We start from the raw sequence: 18,052 nt of genomic DNA, 5'->3' as shown, positions 1-18,052 counted from the left end.
CTGCTGTTGGCCACCATCAGTTGTCACAAGGCACTCCAATCCACACAGGCAGGGTCATGGCCAACTGCTGCAGCAAGGTCATCCGCACACTGCTGTGCATGGTCTTCTAAGGCAACTCTGAGTCATGTTCGGATTCAAGCAGGTCTGGAGAGTAGGTGTTGCTGCCCAACATAGAAGTGATCCCTGGGCTGGGACACAGGGCTCTTTGGAATGGGTGCCTTGGCCACAGCAGAGCTTGGCTCATACCATGTAGGGACACGCAAAACCCCATTCCTTGCACATTCCTCTTTATCTACCTGCATAGGTAATTTGGGGGAAGATGTACAAATATCCCTGTCTACTCTTGGTCTCTCCCTCTATGCAAGCCATGTGACTGTAGGCAACTCAGTTCTCTTCCATAAAATATGGGAAGAAACTTCCCACTTGGTGGATGCAGTGGTGGGTGCCAGGGGCTGTAGGCTGGGCCTCTTAAAGGACTTACACTCCTTCCCTTCATCTCTCCTGCACTCTGAGTATGATGGGCCATTCCAGAGTCTTCCTGAGTAGACTCACTCACTCCTTCTCCTCTTGGTTCAGGGGAAATAAAAATCCTCAGCGAATGATTCCTGGGACCAATAGGGTTAACCTGTAACCACCATGGCTCCCGGCTTCACCCCATTCTCTCTCATGGGGAAGTAAGGGCAGGGGATGCGTTGAAGGAATTCAGGGGCTGAGAAACCAGCCTTGAAAATAGAGGGGAGAGCCAGGCATGCAGATGCACCTGTAGTCCCAGCTACTCAGAGGATGAGGAAGGAAGAGCACCTGAGCTCAGGGTCAAGAGCAGTGTGGGCAGCACAGGAAGATGCAGTGCAAATAGAAAAAGGAGAAGAAATTAAAACACAGGGGACATGGAGGAAAGGATGGCTTACACACCTCATTTCTCACTGTCAAGGGAAACATGACTCACCCTGGCCCCCTAGCTACTTTTCATGTCTCCGGGTTGCCTGTGCAAGGTACCAACCCTGACACCTCTTGGTGGAGGCAGATACACCTGTCCCAGTTCTGCCTCACGCCACCCTTCCTTTCCTGCTCAAACCCTAACCCTAACCCTTCCTTTCCCACTAAAACCCTAACCCCACCTTCTCCTCACATCCCACATTTCTGAAAATCCCATGGTCTTCACAGGGGCACCAGTGGCCACATGATGTCCAAAGCTATGGAGCCACTGGCCTTCTCCTGGTGAACACAAAACATCATCCTTTCAGCTTGCAAGGAGCTCTAGCTTGGGCCTCACTAGCCCTGAGGCTTGTGATAACCTGGGGAACCTACAGGGGACTTTGCTCTCAAGCCTCTAATACTGGGTGATGTTTTGGAGCGGGACAGCTTTTTCTGTTGGGAAGGGCTCTGAAACCCTGAGGGCTTTCTCATCTCTCTGAAGCTGTCTGTGAACAGGACACCCAGCTCTCTGGGGATAGGATGTTTAGTGGCAATCTAGAGACTCCAACAGAGGTTCTTGTCACAGTTGGGGACTTCCCAGTGAAACCAAGACCCCACTGGACTAAGGCATGAACACTTTAGAAGGGAAATAACACCCTCAAACCAGATCTCAGTCCTGTGGGGTCAACAGCATTCCAGGAAACCAGGAGTTGAAAAGTTCACCAGTTGTCCAGGCTGTGGGAGGGAGATGACATGGCAGGGCAGGGGAGGCTAGGAAAGTCAGCTCAGCCCTCTGAGACTCTGTGGTCAGCAGAAATGCTAGCTAAAGGCAGAGTGCCCTTGATTGGTGCTACCCAAAATCCCAAAAGCTTTTGCAAAACCCCAACCCTGTGGCTAGCTATCTGGGAGCTGCTCATGTGATCCCTGCTGCAGTAAACCATGGAGCAACACTGGGACACAGAGGAAGGCAGCAAAAATCAAGCTGTCAGCTCCCTCTGGGGTCAAAACAGTTAGTCTGTGACATGGGGAACATCCATGCAACCACACAGCTGTGCTCACACTGCAAAGCAAAACCAGCCTGAGGTATGTATGGTACATGCAAATATCTACGTCTTCAGGTTTCAAACAAAATTCTTCCTGTGCTCCTAATTGGTAGAATTTTCATGAAGCATCCTGACGTCACTTGGGTCTTATACCTGAACAGACATAACAGGGAAAGAATTGAGGGTGATCCCACATTTTGCTCACATCAACACACTCTTTCTCACCATGGCACACATCCTTCATGGATGCATAAGAATCCCGCATGCTGGGAGACAAGCCTGCCCAGAAGGAAAGCTCTGGCTAGAGAAGATGCCTCCTGACTGTCCTTTTTCACTGGAGTGTTGCCACCAGAAACTCAGGATATGTACAGGAGACCTCTCCAGGCTGCTGACTGTTCCCTGGCCACAGGTGTTTGGCAGGTCCCAGGCCAGAGCTCAGTGGAGCCCTCAGGTGGGAAAGTGGGTGTGGTTGAAAGGTACCTGGGTGACCATCTAGGGAGTCCTTGCCCCAAATAAGGTATTTACACAGAGCTAGTTCTGTTGTGTAACTTTGTCGTTGTCATGCAGGTATATTTTGTCTTGATGGAAACACTTCCCAACTGCCAGAATCAGACCTGTCACAGCTGGGTCAAGCCTGATGACTCAGCTACCTGTGCATGAACTAAGGTTAATTTTTCTTCAACCTTCTTTCCACAGAGTTTAGTCAATTACTCCACAAAACAGCTTTCAAACAAAATTCACTGAAACAAAATTCCTCTTCTGGGAATACACATAAATTTGGGTGCAGAACAGACACCTTTGTCTGTTAAGTAACAGATGGGGGAACTATTCTCTGCATTTGGCAAATATTTTCAAGTATTACAGAAATCAGCAAGAGGCTGTGCATAGTGGTACACACCTGTAATCCTATAACTAGGGAGGCAGAGGCAGGAAGATTTCAAGATTTAGACAATCAGGGCAGCTCAGCAAGACTTCTTGTTGAAAAGGAATCTGTTTCCACCCAACTTGAAGTGATGCATGTCAGATGGTCTGACAAATCCTAAAAGGATCCAGGAGATGGAATCCTGTCAAATGAGACTCTCAGACACCAGTTGACCTTCATTTTGAGAGAAGGAACCTTGCTGGCACTGTAGAAAAGCCAGTAATGAGGACCACGGGTGAGGAAGCTGAGCACTCAGGGAGTGTTGAGATGACTTTGGAAAACAAAGGAGGTTTCACATAGATAACTTCATAAGACATGGCTGTGATCTCCAGCTCTTCACCTTTTTACAAACAGTACTAGTGTTCCTTCTGGCAGTGCCATCTCCAGATGGAGGGGGTGTACAGGATGCAGTGGAACCAGGTGTGTTCCGTCCAGTAGAACAGGTGCGGAGAGACACCACTAATCTTTAGTTTGACGAGATTTATTGCGTCCTCCCTGTTTTTCTGTCTCCTTTGTTCTCCCACTATCTTCCTTCTTCCTCTCTCTCCCTCTCTCCTCCCCCAAGCTCCTAGCTTATCAGCCAATTATAGCAAAGCTTTCTCTCACGCAGGAGGGCATGCAGAGGAATGCCAGCATAACACTATATAAATCACGAGCTGTCCACGCACAGCATGATATTAGATAGCCAATCCTTGAGCTTGGCATTAACACGTCATAAGTCTCCAAGGAACTAGTAAGCAAGCAGCCTTTTTGGGTACTTCCTTATTTTGGTAGCCAGTGCCCTATGGCTCACTGCCAGGCACCATCTTGTCCAACACAGGTGCACACCTGGGCAAGGCTGGGCAGGTCAATTTGGGTCAGTGAGGTGAAAATCTCCACCAGGAGCTTCAGTGGCAGCTCCAATACAAGCTGGGAGGCAAGGAGCCCCCTTGATATGCTCCTCCTGTGGATGGCTCAGGCTAGCTTTCGGCTGCTGCCATCTGTGCCAGGCCTGGCATTCACTCTCTGGGCCCACCTTCCTTCCTTCACTTCCAAAGAATGAAGAGCATAACCTCCATCTGCCTCACTTGCATGGCTCTCCATTTTGGTTAGTTGAACAGACCCCAAGCTGTGTACATTCAAGTGTCAATACAGTGACAGTTGACACCATCCTGGGCATCTCGTAAGTCTTTGAACTCTAAAACAGTGAAGGAGCTTAATGGTTGGTAAAGTCCTCCTTTTCCCCCTCCAATTACAGATTTCCCACAGACCTCTTGGCTGTCAGTCCTTGCTAAGTCCTGCTACCTCAGTAGGGCTAGAGTGTGAACTACACGTGAATCATCCCTAAACCTATTTTAAGACCAAATACAGGGAGGAGTGTCACTTTTAAGCTATAGGACTTGAAGCTTTTAAGCTACTTTTTTTTCTATCTCTCCCTTTTCCTTGTCCAAAAGTCCTCTTTCCCCTTAATAGATGAGTGCTCATTCATAGAGCACAGAATACAGGAGATACCCATAGGCCAACACAAGTGCTTCCTGGGTTAGAAGGAACCTAATACACTCTTCTGGAAGATGCATATAAGGGGTTGATCTCCAGTGTCTTGGGCTTCCTCTCATTTCATCAAACATGGGGGACCTAGCCTTGCTGTAATAATCAAGGAAGCCACCTCCATGAATCACCACTTTCAGGCCTACTTTTTAACTCTTTCAGCCTCTGCTATGAATCTAAGTTATAAGACGAGCTCATCTTCCCTCCCTGCCTGCTCTAAAGTACCTCTGTGCAATCTTATGTTTTCAATGTCTGAGGATGGGTGTGGGCTGGCAAGCACCCTAAGTATTGCCTAATGGGGGAGGTGGGAGCCTTCTCCTACCACTGGTAATATGTACACAATATGGACAGATTAAAAACTCTGATCCTGTTGGGAACTTGTAGATTACTCCATAGATACAATGTGGAGCACACCTGAGAGTCCAATCTCAGTGGGGACTCAAAGAGTAGCTGAGGTCTGTGAGTTGTTGTTGTTGTTTGTAAATTTTTTTGTTGTTTGTGGTAGTGCTGGTTGTTGGTCTTTCTTTGCTTTTCAGAAAACTGCAAGATTATTGGCAATTCAGTGTCTATCCCTGAGAACTTATCACTTGGTGTATCATAAATAATTGGAGATATTTGAAGGTACAGGACTTAAATTGGTTTCTTTCTATAATATAAACTCACCTCCATATAATTTAGAAAGCAGAGAAATATGAGCTAAAAATGGGACTCCAAACATTCATGTAATTTATCAACTTGATTTATTCTATAAGTGGAAAGGACAGTGAATAGAGATCCACATAGTCAAGATTTTGGGGCCTTATATCAAATCCCAAAATAACAAGGACTTTGCAAGATCTATTGTACCCATGTTCTCCTTAAACCCAGTAATGAGGAGCCAGACACAATTCAGGGCTTACTTTTAAGTGTTCCAAATGGGCCTCCTCCACCACTCAGTGGCTCAAACTGCACAACCAGCAGCATCCCTGCTGGCTTTAATAAAACTTCTGGACAAAGTTCTGTGGATTCTTCTGCTCCCCTTCCTCATGACTTCCACCTGCTCATCAGCCTCTCTGTCTTCCATTACTGAAGGAACCCAGCCATGCTGGTGTTAACAAGGAGTGGCATTTCTTATCATCCAGCCACTTCTAATTATTCCTATATTTGTGCACCTCAAGAGGTAGCAGAGGAATGGAATATTTTGAGGGTATATGTTCCTTTCTCTAAGACTGACAGTGGTGACCAGCATGGTCCCTAATTCAGAAACAGGTGAGGGGCAATGGGGATTAGAAGAGACAAACAAACATGAAAAACTGAGACCAGGTAGGATATTACATCTGGATGGTGATGCAATGAGCCAGAGGTAGCTTGGCATGTTTATTGTATAGATTTTATCATCCAAATGTTATTTGTGGGAAAGTTTCTGTAAAGCAGGCAGACCTGAAGCTCACATCACAGCAGTGATGAGACATTATGGTTATCTTGCTATGCTCAGAATCCCTTATCCCTGAGAGCTTATGTCTGAGTTTCAAGGTTAAAATTGATAACTGACTTTTCCACAGAGTGACTGTGGGCCAGCATTGGCATAGCTACTGGGAAATGTTATCCTGTACTTTTGCATAGCAAGATCCCAGCACACACACACCGTGAGGCAGTCAGACACCTTGATCCACATCACCACTCCTCATATCTTCCCACTTTCTGTTTTTTAAGCATAAATGATGTCCTATTAATTGGAGCTGTCAGATTTCTCCCCAGAATATACAGCATCCTATTGTTTAAGATAAAAGAGAATTAGTAGCAAACCCATAATTCCAAAAAATGTACCATACTGTATGCTTTTACATATTCCACAAATTCAAACTATTTAAATCATCAAGTATTTATTCATAAAGCCATATGGGATCCATAAGATTATCCCTATTTCTTGAATATCCTGGATGTGATGATGTCATTCCATAAGGTCAACTGTCATTATTTCTCCACCAAATGCCCATTACATGATTTTTCATTTTCTTCCAATCCCATTCAGACATTACACCCTGCTGCTATAACATATATACATTTAGCATAAAAGTAAAGCCACTGTCTGAACTTGAGAGCAGTATGTTCATTTCCTATATTTATGACCATAACTTCCAGGGCATTTAATTTTTTCTATCTTATCAATATCCACCTCATTTTTCAGGGCTTTAGGAGTATTCTGAGTGGACTCATTAAGAACATGAGCATTTTGAATGTTTTTGGATAAGGCTGCAGCAGATGTCATGGCAGACATCAAAATAGCTATCAAAGTAACTACTGCAAATACAACAAGATTAAGAGCATGCTGATCTTTCTAGCTGGAAATGAATCTGTTGTAAAACTTGAACTCCAGTGTCAGAATACCAGGGCCCTGAAATGTTGGCTGGGGTCATAATAAAAGAGGGATGGTATAACCAAGCAGTCTGTGTCTTCTAATATACCAAATAATACAATTAGTCAGTTTGCAGTTTTGACAGGTTACGTGACAATTTTCTCTGCTACTTACTTTTATATTCCCAGAGATTGAAACATAGGAGATCTGTGCACAGGCCTACAGACTATAGCAGGGAATTACTCTGCAAGTCTTCTCCACAAGATCAGTTTGAGAATTGCCAGGAAGAAGGGTGAAGGGCTTGATGGTCTTCAGTCTAAGTCAGTGTAGATTGTGAGGGATTCTCCCTTTGTGAGTGTGCATGTGCGGGTGAGGACGATTATTTCTGCCTGTTGGTTGGTGGTGTTGTTAGGTAGTGGTCCTGACTCTACAACCTTTTCCAAGGAGACAATAGCATATTCAGCCCATCAAATCCCTTCATGGAGAAAAGAGCTCCCATCAATGAACCATATGAAAGTAGGGTTGTGTAAGGCCCCCTCCTGAACATTGGAGGGGCAGGGCAGTAACTCTTCCAGAATCTCAAGGCAGCTATGGGTTGCTGAAGCATGTTTGTCAGAAGGCAGGGGTAAGAGGTGGCTGGATTTAAAGGAGGGCATGTCTTAAAGGAAATAGAAGCTCCTCCATAAGAGCAGTTTGCAAGGCTAACACCCAACAGGGGTAGAATTTACAGACCCTTATAAGTAAGAAGCTAAGACAGATGATGAGATGAGAGCACTCCTGTGGGAGCCCCAAAGGAAAGGTTTTATGATTCTTGGGTTAAGACAAATGCTGCAGTCAATACCCTAGGGTATGGTGCCCAGCCTCTTATTGCAGTCTAGGTATACCTTTTTGATAGGTATGCCACTGGGCCAAAGGTGGGGCCAAACATGTGTCCTAAGACCCCCAGTGTGAACTCACTTTACTCAGAGACAAACAGGTAGAAGGGTCTGGTGATGTCAGGGAGATGTAGGGGCTTGAAGAAGGGCTACCTTTAGGGTCTGGAAAGGGGCTTCCACTGGGTTGAGGAGAGGTTCAGTGGGAGTGCCTTTTGAAGCCTCATACAAGGGGGCCACCAGGATGGAAAAATTTGGGATTCAGGTTCGTAGATATCCTACTAGCCCTAGAAAGGAAAGTATTTCTTCCTTTGTAGATGGAGTGGGCATGTTCTGCAATAATGCTTTTCTTTCTACAGTGATGGCCTTAAATCCAGGTGAGAGGCTGACTCCTAAGTAAATAACCTGAGGTTGGGAAAGTTGTACCTTTGCTGGAGATACCCTATACCCTCTGTCAACCAGAAAATTTAGACGTTTAATAGTGTCTCCTTGGGAGTCCTCAAGAGAGGGACTACATAGAAGAAGATCATCAACAAACTGTAAGAGAGAGGAGGAAATGAAAGTAAGAGAGGCAAGATCATGAGACAGTGTTTGGCCAAAGAGGTGAGGACTGTCCCAAAATCCCTGCAGGAGAATTATCCAGGTCAGCTGAGAAGAAATCTGAGTGAGAGGATCAGTCCAGGTGAAGGCAAAGAGATCCTGTGAGTCAGGATGAAGAGGGATAGTGAAAAAGACGTCCTTCAAATCCAACGCAGAGAAGTATGTGGTGGAGGAGGGGATAGAGGAAAGCAAGGGGTAGGGATTAGTCAATGGGGAGGAGGGGGACAACTGCTGAGTTGATGATGTGGAGATCTTGCACCAATTGGTAAGATCCATTAGGCTTCTTAACAGCCAGGATGGGAGCATTTTAAGGTGAGTTGGTAGGGCACTGGAAGGCTTTCTGCCTTAAATCCTGGATGATTGGTTGAAGTCCTAATAGGCTCTTTTGGGGAAGGGGATATTGGGCCTGGGCTGGGTAGGATACTAGGTCCTTCAGGCAAATGAGTACAGGCAAATGAGCATTTGGCTACAGAGTGTGTGTGGGTGTCCCAGACCTTGGGGTCAACAAGGGAGGGAGGAAGGGGATATGAAGACTCAGGTTGAGTTGTATATTCCTGCAAGGTCATGAGGAAAGGAATAGCAGAGGAATCTTGGTGGAGGCACATGGTGGGTGAGAAGGAAATAGAGGCACCCAATTTGGCTAGGATGTCCCTTCCCAGGAGGGAAATGGGACACATAGGAATTATCAAAAAGGAATGAGTGAAGCAGATTTGTTCGATATGGCAACTTATTGGAGGGGTTGGTAGAGGGCGATATGGTTTTCTCTCTACCCCGACAATAGAGGGTCTAGCAGGGGAAGTGGGTCCTCAAAACTCCTGCAGTACTGAGAAGGTGGCTCCAGTATCTATAAGGAAAGGGATCTGCCTGCCTGCCACTGTAAGGGTCACCCGGGGCTCCTGAGCAGTGATGGTCATCAGGTGTAAAAGTCCCAGGCTTCTTCAATGATCCATTGCCAATCCCAGGAAGTCACTGGGAGAAGTCAACGAGGGTGACCTGGCACTTCTCTGAGCACCAGGGCAATCCTCTGCCAATGGTGGCACTTCGGACAAGGACCTGGTGGCTGACGGGGGTTGGGGCAGGCTCGTGCCCAGTGACCCTCTTTTCTGCACTTGAGGCATGGGCCTGGAGGTCTTCTGGGAGCAAGGGTGTCCCTAGTAGTGGCCAGCTAGGCAGGTCTAGCTGGCTGAAAGGCTTTGGCTAGCATTTGGTATTTCAGTTTTTGGTTTTTTTCTTCCTTTCCATTTTACATCCTGAATGCCACCGCTAGAACCTCTGGCTGTGGGATAAGGGGCCCCCAGTCCAATCACCTCAATTTAGCCTTTATGTCCAGGGAGTTTGGAGAAAAATAATAAGTCATGAGTAACTGTCGTCCCTCTGGAGTTTCAGGGTCTTGATAAGTATACTTGAGCATGGCCTCTGTGAGGCGACTCAGTAATGTGGATGGGTTTTCAGTTTTGTCCTATATTACATTCTGAAGTTTATCATAATTAATGGGTTTAATGGCAGCCTTTCAGAGACCTGCAAGGACGCAGGTTTGGAATTCATCCTGCTCCAGATGCCCAGTCCTCATGTTATAGTCCCACTGGGGCTCCCTATGTGGTACTGCTTCAGCCCCAAGGGGGTGGGTCAGAGTTGATTGGTGAACCTCATCTGCATAATTGCACACCTGTTCCCAGATTCCCCTGCACTCCTCAGGGGTCAAGGTGCTGGACATGATCATATAAATGTCGTGCCAGTTAAGGTCATAGGACTGGGTAAGGTACTGAAATTCCTTACTGAAGTTTGCAGAGTTGGAGGTGAAGGAGCCTAGCCACTTCTATATTTGGAAAAGGTCAGACAGCCAGAAAGGAACATGGACTCTGATCACTCCCTCCACACCAGCCGCCTCCTGTAAAGGGGCTAGAACTGTGTGGTGGGAGGACTGGGTGGGCTGAGTGGGGCAGCGAAAGCCAAAGGAGAATGGGGCAAAGGAGATGGACGAGCAGGGGCCCGAGGGATCTCTGCAGCAGGGGACCAGTATGGGGGTGGTTCGTCAGCTGAATCAAAGTCAGAGGAGGAGGAGGGATTAAAAGGGGAAGGAGGAGCCAAAAGGAGGTGTTTTAGGAAGAGCAAAGATCAAGTTCAGCACACAAGGAAGAAAAGTCTTGAAGATAAAAAAATATCTTTCTACTTGCCCACTCGCTCACAGAAGTTGTACAAGTCCCTTAAAATATTGGGGTCCAGGGTGCCATTAATTGGCATTCTGATTTATTATCTAAAGAATACTCTGGCCAAATATCATTACACAAGTAAAGAAGTTCTGATGGCTCTAGGTCAGGGATCAAGTGAAAGTATTTGAGATTTTCTAGTAAATATCCCAAGGGTGAGTCTGCCGGGATGGAAGTCCTAGGTCCCATGGTGGAGACTGAGAAACAGCCAAGTCAGTGTCCAGAGCATCCCGAGGTCACAGACTAGTTGGCTGGAGATGAGAAGGCAGCACAGTGATGGGGTCCTCACCCAAACATCAGTGTGTGCCAGGCAAAAGCCCAGAGAGTTGAGGACCTGACATCAGGATTTTCGAGAGCAAGCACAAAGAGGAGCTTCAGCCCTGAGAGAGAATCTCCACCATAAGATCGGGGATCCACCCGTCAGATAAGGTCAACTAAGTGGGGCCAGCCATAACTGTAAAAGTCGTGACTGGGGGAAGCCCCACTCCTCAACTGCCTCGAGGGTGCTGGATGATCAACAGTCACAGCTCAGAGGAGTGTTTAAGCTGACCTAGGGAAAAACTCACCAATCTGAAGCTGGTGGTACATATGGAGAAGAGCGTCCAGGCAAATGGAAGGTGAGACCAGCGTTCTGGGGAGGGGGAGTAGTCTGGGGCGACAGATGGGATTCCACTTGCCTAAGTGGCCTTAGAAGAGCCCATCCGAGTCATGGCACCAGTGAAAAGTGAAAAGGCGCCCAGACAAACCACTCCGGACACTGAACTCACACAAGAGATTTTATTCGGAAGATGAATAGATTCTGCCCTGAAGAGAGAGAGCATGGTGGGGGAGTTTCTCTTAAGTAGTTGAATTTCCTGGGCTAAGTATGATTGGGCCAATTGCTGAGCAGTTAAAATTCACAGGCTACGGGTTAAGCCAATGGCTGCCAAGCACAAGCTGACAGGTGGACCAATGGCTGGCTAGGACGGCAGACTGAGAGCTGGGGGTGCTGTCATGCCTCCTTGCCTTCCCCCCCAGGCGTGTCCTGCACCCAACCGCCCATGAAGGAGCCCCACAAGGTCATAGGGTGTGCTAGTCTTAGGCAGCCCAAGGCCCGAGGTGAGAACCAGATTGCAGGGCAAACCCAGCACCTGCTTGCTGCCTGTGACGGCCAGGCGACACCTGGGGGGTTCATGTGGGCAGAGCGCCGCGTCAGCAGCTGCAGACCTGCCAGAGCTGCATCCACTCACTGGGCAGCCCACCAGGCAGCCCACCGAGCAGCCAGTGAGCAGCCCACTGAGCACTATGATCTTAACATGGAAATAAGTTGACCTCTTGACAAATCTTAGGTAAGTTGTATTTTTTAAACTAATCTTAGTCTCTTTCTCAAATTTTAATTTATAAGGTTTTTATATATCATGCTTTGAGTCTATATGAATCAGATAACATAATGTAACATTACATCTGAAACATGCATCAAACAAGTTAAGTGATCTTTTAACCTCCTTTTGTGGGAAAGTAGCAAAATGTCTTTACATCCCATATTGTCAAGCTTCAAATAAACCAGGCTCTCCTTGTTGTCTCTTAAAAATGTATTTAAGTTCCCAACCCCATGGAAAGAGTAACATAAAATTTTATAACTTATGGCAGATTATTTTTATCTAATTACAAAATATTAAATGACACAAATAGATTTCCAACTAAGTTTGTTATTATTATATAAGTCCATAAGAGACTACTGTTACAGAGCACTTTTGTTTGGAGACCACCAGTTAGCCAAAATGTTGTCCTATACCTTGTATTTTAGAGAGATGTATATGAATACTTTTAGAATACAAAGAAACCAGTAAGAGCACAATTACACTGATTTTCTTATATTAACAACATTTATCTTTCACAGAAAAATTATGACTTAGTAATGTAGTGTTGTTATGGTGAGACAGTAATAAAAATCACTGAGTTGATCTTAAAGCAGGAGACAGAACAATCTTCATTCAGCAGTTGGCAGTCCAGATTCACCAGCTGGTGGGACATAGGGGCAGGCTGCATGTCTACATCCTTCAACCCCCTCCAGGGATTAGAGTACACCTTTTATACCTTAAGTAAAGCATGCCAGTGCATTAATCATAAGTGGCTGTTGCTATGATTCAAAACTACAAACAAACATCATGAGATCTAAAGTCATAAGCAGAAGGGGAAGTGGGTCAAAATGACCCTAGTTGAGTACAATTAAAAAATGGTCACTAGTGTATAGAAAATCATTCTCTGACAGGGTATATTGTTTACAAAAAATGGGAACCAAAAAGGAAACAATTTTACATTGTATTGGAATTGCCATTTTTTATTGAAAAACATGCTATGCTAAGCAACTGTCAATGGGTACAGAGGCAGGATGTTCCAATGGGAGAAGCATTTCTCACATGACATGGAGTCTCAGGGTAAAATGGAGTCTCTTTGGTCATTGCCCATATAACCTGATCCATAACACTGTAGTACTCCAAAATAACAGTTGTTGAATTAGAACTGTACTAACATTAATTCCTTTAAAAATAGTTTTCCTAAATAACAAAGCTAAATAGACATAAGAGATTATCTTGTTGAATAGGAACAGATTAATGTTTTAAGAAATCCTTATTTCTTAAACACACAGAGGGTTGAACTTTCTTTATGTAACTACTTTAATATTTGAGTTGTCTGGGGAAAGGGTCAGTTATCCTTGCTTCTCAGTCTTTTTTTTTTTTTTTTTTTAGGAATCTTAATTAACCTTGGGCCCCTAACTTTTGGATTGTAAATAACTGTCCTAGGAGTCTGACTATTTTCTTTTGAAGTGTAATAGATGCCTGTGAAGAGAGCCATTTCTTCTTATCTGTTTCTGTAAGCATGCTCCATGCCAGAAACCCTGTTCAAGGCCTTTAACCTCACAGACTGGGGATTTTCTTTTTAAAAGAGGAAAAAGTCTTATAGTTATTTAAATGATTGTATTAAGTATACATAACCAATTTAGTTACACAAGAACTTTTTGAAGTGTACCCTACACAAACCTTATTTAAGTTACTGAGACATTTTACAACTTTTTACTTTGTCACATATAAGACATTTTTTATCTAAAGACTTTTACTTTTTATATTAAAATATATTTTCATGGAATAGGTTGTTCATTCCTTTGGTTTGTATCTCTGTGCCTTCCTCAATCCCGATAATTCTTAAATTTGGTCTTTTCATGATGTCCCATAGTTCTTGGAGGTTCTGTTCATGATCTCTTCCCATCTTCTCTGTTTGGCCAACTTTATTTTCAAGATTAAATATTTTGTCTTCATTGTCTGAGGTTCTGTCTTCCAAGTAACCTAGTCTGTTGGTGATGCTTTCTATTGAGTTTTTTTATTTGGTTTACTGTTTCCTTCATTTCAAGGATTTCCATTTGTTTTTTTTTTTGTTTGTTTGTTTTTGTTTTTTTTTTTGTTTTGTTTTGTTTTGTTTTTTGAGAATCTCTATCTCTTTGTTGAAATTATGTTTTGGTTCCTGCAGTTACTCTTTCAACTGCTTATTGGAGTGATCATTCATTGCCTGCATTTGCTCTCTTATCTCATCCTTTGCTTCATGAATCGTTTTAATTATGTACATTCTGAACTTCTTTTCTAACATTTCTTCCACCATGCTGTCACTGGATTCTCTTAATATAGAGTCTAGGTTTGTTCCCTTGTTTTTTCATGTTGGTCACGTCTATTACCCTCTAGCAGTGCAGATCTCGGGTATTGCAGTTTCCCCCCTGTAGGCTATAGTGACCCTATAAGTGACCTCTTCTTTAAGGGGGGAGATCAATATTAGCAGTGCCCAGTAGAGACAATATGCAGCCCTATACCAAGTATCCTCTATGAAGATGTTAACAATATTGTCATAATAAACAGAATGAGTTCAATTATTATCTATGGTTAAACAAATAGATTTGCAATAAGGTCTGCAGTTTCTAACGGTGTACAAAGAGGATGGGGAGGGGTATAGGATGTAACTGTTAGTGGGATAGGAAGAGAGTGTGTAGAAGTTCTAGATCATAGAAAGAGTGAAAGTGTAATCACAAGAAGTTCACTGTTAGCATAAGAAAATGAAGAGACTCTGAGGAAACAGATAACCAAAAGGAAAATAGAGAAAGAAAAGTAAAGAAATAAAAACTTAAAATTTTTGAAAAAGGAGGAATTAAAAAAGAAAAAGAAAAAAAATCTACACTATAACAGTCATATAGTATTCAAACCTCCCAGTCTTCAGCAGCCTAATATATGAGAGATACCTGACAATGAGCTTCCAGTCTCCAGCAGGCATCTCAGGATGGAATTTGCTCCACCTAAAGATGGGAGCTACCACTTCCAGATAATCCAAGATAGCCACTCTGGCTCCCAAATGTGTTGGCAAATGGGGAGCTGTTGCTCAGGGTGTGGGCGTGGTTAACCAGGGTTCCTGGAGGCATGGTGTGGTTGGTTGAGTTGAGGGGTCCTGGAGATGGGACTCAGTCATTCCAGCCAGGGGTCCTACAGGTTCTGGCTATTGTCTCAAAATGGCGGCAGCCATGTGTAACCAAACCAGCAGATTCTGTGACAGTGTACTTCCAGGTAACAGCAGGCAGCTGGTGATTCACTGGTGGTCTGAGGTCAGTCTGCTGGCTATCAGTGGATGATTGGCAGGTGGATCTTGTGCAGTGGGTGATGGGTAAGTGAAAGGCAGGTGATGGGCAGGCAAGAGGCAGGCAAATGGCAGATGATAGGTGCCAGTCAATGAGCAATCTTCACTCAAAAAGTTGTCGATATGCTGGTAGACTACAGGTGATCCCAGTGGAAAAGTGGGGTAAACAGCACGGGATCAATAAGCAGAAAAGACTGCCTCATCAAGAAACAGAGGTCCTCTGCAGGAAACCCCAGTTGTGGAGCAACAGGAAATGCAGCCTCCCTCTATCCTGCCATCTTAGATCATCTCTAAAATATATTTTCATACCTAGAAGCTTTTAATCTCATTTTTGTCTGTTGATTCCTTTTTAAAATTACATTTTAAGAGTCTTTATGAAATTTTTGAATTTAAACAAATAACTTCATTTTAATAAGATAAACTACTTTTGTTTTTATATTATTTTAGTTGAAACCCAACTGAAACCTCTTACACTTTTTGTATATAAAGTTACACTTGATAAAATCTTAACTCCCAGCAACCCCATTTTTACTGGACATAGAAAAAAAGCAATCTAAGCCCTTTTCCATATAGCAATTTATGAGAACACATCTAATGTTTAAATATATTTTTATGAAATTGAAGAAGAGTATTTGATTTTATATTTCACAATTGATGTTTTAGTACTTTAACTTTGTCAATTAATCAGATGTCACCTTTTACAACATTTTTGAAAATTAATTTCATTTATGTTAAATTGAATTTACTTATTCATAAAACTATAAAAGCCAAGACATCACACAAATGTAGTTAACAGTATTAGCTATCTCTTTCCTGTTGAAGAAAAATCCTAGAAGTAATGGATATTTACATCTTAGACATTTTATAGAAACCCAAGCTTTATTACTTGTCTGACCACCTAGAATATTGTAAGTAGTAATCTAAAAGACATCTTTATCTGTTTACCCAATTTAAACTTAACTTTTTTATCAATCACATAAACTAAAAAATATTTGGATCCATTTCTTATTTAAAATTTATGTGAGCTCATTTATCTGTATGCCAATTTTGATACCACGTACATGGTATATAGACACAAGCACAAATGTAGACACAACAATGCACAGGTGTGTGCACATACACAAAACAGGAAAAAAAGATTCTGTATCTTTCTGTAACTGCAGCTCACAGGTAGGAGGCAATGTTACCTATGTTTATGAAAGTTTCTATTAGATTTAACTTGTTAGAAATGAAAATAGAGCCCATCAGACTTTTACATTATGACTTAAACACAGGGCAGGCCTGTACAGTTGGAAATGCCAGGTGTAAAATCTAACCGCCATGATAGACACTGAAAGCAAAGGTTCAGATAGCTGGCCATTTGTCCTTGATGGTATCAGATCTACCTTCAACATCACCATGTTTATGTCCTTTTTATGATTTAGTAGAAAGAATTTTGTTCAATGTATTTGAGAGCCTCTCCTAGAAAAATTGTCTCTGAACAAAGACAGTGTGTAAAAACCTTTATAGTTAGATAAAATTAGACTGATGAGAAAAACTCATTAATTTAGGTGTACAAGATCAAAAGTGAATTCACCATAAAACCATAAGCTCCAAAATATAGACTTTAAAAAAAAAACAGTAGGCACAAAAAAAATAATTTTACCTGGCCACAATTCTTCAGTAAAAGAGTAGGTGCTGCAGCATTTAGGGAGGAACTTCTTAAGAAAGCAGGCTGGTAGAGTGTGAAAGCAGATAAGATAGAGAACCAAGCCAGGAGCAACTTGGATTTAAATGGGACACTTTTTCCCTTTTGTCTAATTGGTTTTGTCTTAATTGGTTTTCCATAAGCTACTCCCCATTTGACAGCTGCATCTTCTCATCTTGTGTGGTGCCAGCCATGTCCCTGAGACATGATGGTGAAGGTTGTAGTGAACAGATTTGGCTGCACTGGGCACCTGGTCACAAGAGCTGCTTTCAAATCTGGCAAAGGGAATATTGTCACCAGCAATGACCCCCTTAGACCTCAACTACATGTCTACATATTCTGGTATGATTCCACCCCTGGTAAATTCAATGTCAAGTCAAGACTGAGAAAGGGAAGCCTGTCATCAAAGGAAAGTCCACCCCCATCTTCCAGGAGCAATATCCCTCCAACATCAAATGGGGTGGTGCTGGGGCTGAATGTGTTGAGGAGCCCACTGGTATCTTCACTGCCATAAAGAAAGTCGGGGCTCATTTGAAGGGTGGTGGCAAAAGGATCATCTCAGCCCCTTCTGCTGATGCCCTATGTTGGTTATGGGCATGAGCAATGAGAAGGAGAACAATCCCTCAAGATTGTCAGCAATGCCTCCTGTACCACCAACTGCTTAGCTCCCAGAGCAGGGTCATCAATGAAAACTTTGACATTGTGGAAGGACTCATGACCACAGTCACTGCTATTCAGAAAAACACGTGCAGCCCCTCTGAGAAACTGTGGCATGATAGCCGTGGGGCTGCCCAGAATATCATCCCTGCATCCACTGGCACTGCCAAAGCTGTGGACAAGGTCATCCCTGAACTGCACGGGAAGTTCACTGGCATGGTTTTCCATATGCCAACCCCCAACATGTCACTTGTGCATCTGACCGGTCACCTGGAGAAAGTGATAGCATCCAGAAGGTGGTGAAGCAGGCATCAGAGGGCCTCAATTGCACCCTGGGCTACTTGGAGGACCAGGCCATTTGCTACAATTTTAAGTGATCCCCACTCTTCCAGCTTCAATGCTGGGGCTGGCATTGCCCTCAATGACCACTTTGTCAAGCTCATTTCCTGGTATGACAATAAATATGGCTAGAGCAACAGGATGGTGAACTTATGGTCTACATGGCTTCCAAGGAACAAGAGCCCCTAAACCAGCACCCCAGCAAGAACACAGAGGAAGAGAGAGGCCCTCAGCTGCTGGGAAGTCCCTTCCCCTAACTCGGTCCCTCAACACAGAGAATCTCCCCTCTTCCCAATTT

At 43.8% G+C, this 18,052-nt stretch overlaps 1 protein-coding gene across 2 annotated transcripts in view; it reads left to right on the top strand.

Annotated features, from left to right (window-relative positions):
* Positions 1-18,052, top strand: part of LOC306649957 (sulfotransferase 1A1) — a 239,208-nt gene that overhangs the window by 192,645 nt on the left and 28,511 nt on the right. The window lies entirely within an intron of this gene.

Source organism: Sciurus vulgaris (assembly GCF_902686455.1).
Source record: "Sciurus vulgaris genome assembly, chromosome: 18".
Classification (NCBI taxonomy): Eukaryota; Metazoa; Chordata; class Mammalia; order Rodentia; family Sciuridae; genus Sciurus; species Sciurus vulgaris.
This window is presented reverse-complemented; position numbering and strand designations above follow the sequence as displayed.